The sequence below is a fragment of the Coccinella septempunctata genome, chromosome 1 (genome assembly GCF_907165205.1).
Source record: "Coccinella septempunctata chromosome 1, icCocSept1.1, whole genome shotgun sequence".
Classification (NCBI taxonomy): domain Eukaryota; kingdom Metazoa; phylum Arthropoda; class Insecta; order Coleoptera; family Coccinellidae; genus Coccinella; species Coccinella septempunctata.
In genome coordinates this window covers 25,183,545-25,189,645 of record NC_058189.1, presented here as the reverse complement: position 1 = coordinate 25,189,645, position 6,101 = coordinate 25,183,545, and positions in this window count along the sequence as shown.

Sequence of the window (6,101 nt, the reverse complement as noted above, 5' to 3'; positions counted from 1 at the left end):
ATTGTCCCCTCAGTTGTAATTCGAATGTAAGTTCATCACTGAGTAACCGGTTCACATCCATGTTCGACATATTATATTCAACTAAGTCCGATTCAGAACCAACCTATTTCACACTCGGTATGTCTTTCACAATCCGTTTAAGTTCTAAGTCCAACCCGGTAAGTTAATCGTTAGCCAACCTATGCACTTAAGTTCGAAGTGGGTATCGGTGTACCCCAAACAAAAATTAAGTCTAAGTCCCGGCGCACCAAAAACAATCTAAGTCCCGATGTATCACAAAAAAAAAAATTTCAAAAACTTTTTAAAGTCCAACGTCACTCGAAAAAAATTTCTATCAGTCCCACTAAGGTCCGAAAATATTCGAGAAATACCGCACACAATCGCAAGTCACTTCGTATAGTCCGAAAAATTTCCTGAAATTCGAATAGCACCAAAACGCACAGGTTAAATTTCAAACAGCCTTTCAAGTTCAATAGCCAGAAAATAAATCACAATAATTGACTTTCAGTTTTCAGAAAAGTCAGAAATAATAGGTAAGTTTCAACAGTACAGGTCAAAAGAAAATAGAAAACAGGTAGATAGGTTATCAACAGGTAATAGGTGATTCCCTATTGAACCGATAGGTAAATCACACCTATTAAATTTTACCAATTGCGACAATAAATTTTCATTAATTTTTCAAAGTCCGGAAATTCACTCACCTTCAATGTGAAATTAAAACATTAGAAATCGGAAATAATTTTCACTGATATAACGGCGGAATAACAGTTCAGTGTTCAACAACTCAATACAGTAATCGGCAAAAAGAATAATCACAAATTATTTTCAACGGGGTTCAACAGTAGGAAAATTTTCAAAATATAGTCCAGTTCAATTCACAGTATAACAGTTCAATACAGAAAGGCAGGGAATAAAACACAGTTCAAGTTTATTTTTCACAGTTTTCCATTCAAGGAATAGTTACTCACTGTTCTGAGGTTTTACTCACTGTTTCGGGAATTCACTCACTGTCCGGTTATTGTCTCTCGCCTCAGTTGTTTCCTGGTAGATTCTGAACGGTCCCTGCTCGTTACGCGCCATTTTTGTAACGGGGTTTTCCTCGGTTGACTCGAGCGCCAGGTATTCTTTAAGGAATTTCAGTTCGATAGTTCAGATAGGAATTGAGATTTCAGTGGTCTATTCGGCAAAGTGTGATATCAATTCCTCAAAAACTGTTGGATCAATTCGAACCAAATCTTGAAACTGCACATAGTTTTCGGATTGAGATGCACATGTTGAATTTCAGTTCGATAGTTCAGATAGGAATTGTGATTTCAGTGGTCAATTCGGCAAAGTGTCATATCAATTCCTCGAAAACTGTTGGATCAATTCGAACCAAATCTTGAAACTTTACATTGTTTTCGGATCGAGATACACATGTTGAATTTCAGTTCGATAGTTCTGATAGGAATGAAGATTTCAGTAGTCGATTCGGCAAAATATCATTTCAATTCCTAAGGTACTATTGGATCGATTCGAACCAAATCTGGAAACTGCACATAGTTCACAAATTGAGATGCATATGTTGAATTTCATTTCGATAGTTCAGATAAGAATTGAGATTTCAGTGGTCAATTCGGCAAAGTGTGATATCAATTCCTCAAAAACTGTTGGATCAATTCGAACCAAATCTTGAAACTGCACATAGTTTCCGGATTGAGATGCACATGTTGAATTTTAGTTCGATAGTTCAGATAGGAATTGTGATTTCAGTGGTCAATTCGGCAAAGTGTCATATCAATTCCTCGAAAACTGTTGGATCAATTCGAACCAAATCTTGAAACTTTACATTTTTTTCGGATTGAGATGCACATGTTGAATTTCAGTTCGATAGTTCTGATAGGAATGAAGATTTCAGTAGTCGTGCAGTTTCAAGATTTGGTTCGAATTGGTTCAACAGTTTTTGAGGAATTGATATCATACTTTGCCGAATAGACCACTGGAATCTCAATTCCTATCTACACTATCGAACTGAAATTCAACATGTGCATCTCAATTCGAACACTATGTGCAGTTTCAACATTTGGTTTGAATTGATCCAACAGTTTTCGAGGAATTGATATCACACTTTGCCGAATTGATCACTGAAATCTCAATTCCTATCTTAACTATCGAACTGAAATTCAACATGTGCATCTCAATTCGAAAACCATGTGCAGTTTCAAGATTTGGTTCGAATCGATCCAATAGTACCTTAGGAATTGAAATGATATTTTGCCGAATCGACTACTGAAATCTTCATTCCTATCAGAACTATCGAACTGAAATTCAACATGTGCCTCTCAATCCGAAAACAATGTGAAGTTTCAAGATTTGGTTCGAATTGATCCAACAGTTTTCGAGGAATTGATATGACACTTTGCCGAATTGACCACTGAAATCACAATTCCTATCTGAACTATCGAACTAAAATTCAACATGTGCATCTCAAATCAAAAACTGTTTACAGTTTCGGGATTTGGGTCGAATTGATCCAATAGTTCCTTAGGAATTGACATGATATTTTGTCGATTCGACCACTGAAATCTCAATTCCTATCTGAACTATCGAACTGAAATTCAACAAGTGCATCTCAAACCGAAAACTGTGTGAAATTTCAAGATTTGGTTGGAATTGATCCAACAGTTTTCGAGGAATTGATATCACACTTTGCGAATTGACCACTGAAATCTCAATTCCTATCTGAACTATCGAACTGAAATTCAACATGTGCATCTCAATTCGAAAACTATGTTCAGTTTCAAGATTTGGTTCGAATCGATCCAATAGTACCTTAGGAATTGAAATGATATTTTGCCGAATCGACTACTGAAATCTTTATTTCTATCAGAACTGTCGAACTGAAATTCAACATGTGCATCTCAAACCGAAAACTGTGTAAAATTTCGAGATTTGGTTGGAATTGATTCAACAGTTTTCGAGGAATTGATATCACACTTTGCCGAATTGACCACTGAAATCTCAATTCCTATCTGAACTATCGAACTGAAATTCAACATGTGCATCTCAATTCGAAAACTGTGTACAGTTTCGAGGTTTGTGTCGTATTGATCCAATAGTTCCTTAGGAATTCAAATGATACTATGTTGAATCGTCCACTGGAATCTCGATTCCTATCAGAACTATCGAACTGAAATTCAACATGCGCATCTCAATTCGAAAACTATGTGCAGTTTCAAGATTTGGTTCGAATCGATCCAATAGTTCCTTAGGAATTGAAATGATATTTTGACGAATCGACTACTGAAATCTTCATTCCTATCAGAACTATCGATCTGAAATTCAACATGTGCATCTGTATTCGAAAACTATGTGCAGTTTCAAGATTTGGGTCGAATTGGTTCAACAGTTTTTGAGGAATTGATATCACACTTTGCCGAATAGACCACTGAAATCTCAATTCCTGCACTATCGAACTGAAAGTCAACATGTGCATCTCAATTCGAAAACTATGTGCAGTTTCAAGATTCGGGTCGAATTGGTTCAACAGTTTTTGAGGAATTCATATCACAGTTTGCCGAATTGACCACTGAAATCTCAATTCCTACCTGAACTATCGAACTGAAATTCAACATGTGCATCTCAATCCGAAAACTATGTGCAGTTTCAAGATTTGAATTGAGATTTCAGTGGTCAATTCGGCAAAGTGTGATATAAATTCCTCGAAAACTGTTGGATCAATACGACCCAAACCTCTAAACTGTACACAGTTTTCGAATTGAGATGCACATGTTGAATTTCAGTTCGATAGTTCAGATAGGAATTGAGATTTCAGTGGTCGAAACGACAAAATATCATTTCAATTCCTAAGGAACTATTGGATCAATTCGACTCAAATCCCGAAACTGTACACAGTTTTTGATTTGAGATGCACATGTTGAATTTTAGTTCAATAGTTCAGATAGGAATTGTGATTTCAGTGGTCAATTCGGCAAAGTGTCATATCAAATCCTCGAAAACTGTTGGATCTATTCGAACCAAATCATGAAACTTTACATTGTTTTCGGATTGAGATGTACATGTTGAATTTCAGATCGATAGTTCTGATTAGGAATGAAGATTTCAGTAGTCGATTCGGCAAAATATTTCAATTCCTAAGGTACTATTGGATCGATTCGAACCAAATATTGAAACTGCACATAGTTTTCGAATTGAGATGCACCTGTTGAATTTCAGTTCGATAGTTCAGATAGGAATTGAGATTTCAGTGGTCAATTCGGCAAAGTGTGAATATCAATTCCTCGAAAACTGTTGGATCAATTCGAACCGAATCTTGAAACTGCACATAGTTTTCGAATTGAGATGCACATGTTGAATTTCAGTTCGATAGTGCAGATAGAAATTGAGATTTCAGTGGTCTATTCGGCAAAGTGTGATATCAATTCCTCAAAAACTGTTGGATCAATTCGAACCAAATCTTGAAACTGCACATAGTTTTCGAAATGAGATGCACATGTTGAATTTCAGATCGATAGTTCTAATAGGAATTAAGATTTCAGAAGTCGATTCGACAAAATATCATTTCAATTCCTAAGGAACTATTGGATCAATTCGAACCAAATCTTGAAACTGCACATAGTTTTCGGATTGAGATGCACATGTTGAATTTCAGTTCGATAGTTCAGATAGGAATTGAGATTTCAGTGGTCAATTCGGCAAAGTGTGATATCAATTCCTTGAAAACTGTTGGATCAATTCGAACCAAATCTTGAAACTGCACATAGTTTTCGAATTGAGATGCACATGTTGAATTTCAGTTCGATAGTGCAGATAGGAATTGAGATTTCAGTGGTCAATTCGGCAAAGTGTGATATCAATTCCTTGAAAACTGTTAGATCAATTCGAACCGAATCTTGAAACTGCACATAGTTTTCGAATTGAGATGCACATGTTGAATTTCAGATCGATAGTTCTGATAGGAATGAAGATTTCAGTAGTCGATTCGGCAAAATATCATTTCAATTCCTAAGGTACTATTGGATCGATTCGAACCAAATCTTGAAACTGCACATAGTTTTCGAATTGAGATGCACATGTTGAATTTCAGTTCGATAGTTCAGATAGGAATTGAGATTTCAGTGGTCAATTCGGCAAAGTGTGATATCAATTCCACGAAAACTGTTGGATCAATTCGAACCGAATCTTGAAACTGCACATAGTTTTCGAATTGAGATGCACATATTGAATTTCAGTTCGATAGTGCAGATAGGAATTGAGATTTCAGTGGTCTATTCGGCAAAGTGTGATATCAATTCCTCAAAAACTGTTGAACCAATTCGACCCAAATCTTGAAACTGCACATAGTTTTCGAATTGAGATGCACATGTTGAATTTCAGATCGATAGTTCTGATAGGAATGAAGATTTCAGTAGTCGATTCGGCAAAATATCATTTCAATTCCTAAGGAACTATTGGATCGATTCGAACCAAATTTTGAAACTGCACATAGTTTTCGAATTGAGATGCACATGTTGAACTTCAGTTCGATAGTTCAGATAGGAATTGAGATTTCAGTGGTCAATTCGGCAAAGTGTGATATCAATTCCTCGAAAACTGTTGGATCGATTCCAACCAAATATTGAAATTTTACACAGTTTTCGAATTGAGATGCACATGTTGAATTTCAGTTCGATAGTTCAGATAGGAATTGAGATTTCAGTGGTCGAATCGACAAAATATCATTTCAATTCCTAAGGAACTATTGGATCAATTCGACCCAAGTCCCGAAACTGTACACAGTTTTTGATTTGAGATGCACATGTTGAATTTTAGTTCGATAGTTCAGATAGGAATTGTGATTTCAGTGTTCTATTCGGCAAAGTGTGATATCAATTCCTCAAAAACTGTTAAACCAATTCGACCCAAATCTTGAAACTGCACATAGTTTTCGAATTGAGATGCACATGTTGAATTTCAGTTTGATAGTTCAGATAGGAATTGAGATTTCAGTTGTCAATTCGGCAAAGTGTGATATCAATTCCTCGAAAACTGTTGGATCAATTCGAACCAAATCTCGAAACTGCACGTAGTTTTCGAATTGAAATGCACATGTAGAATTTCAG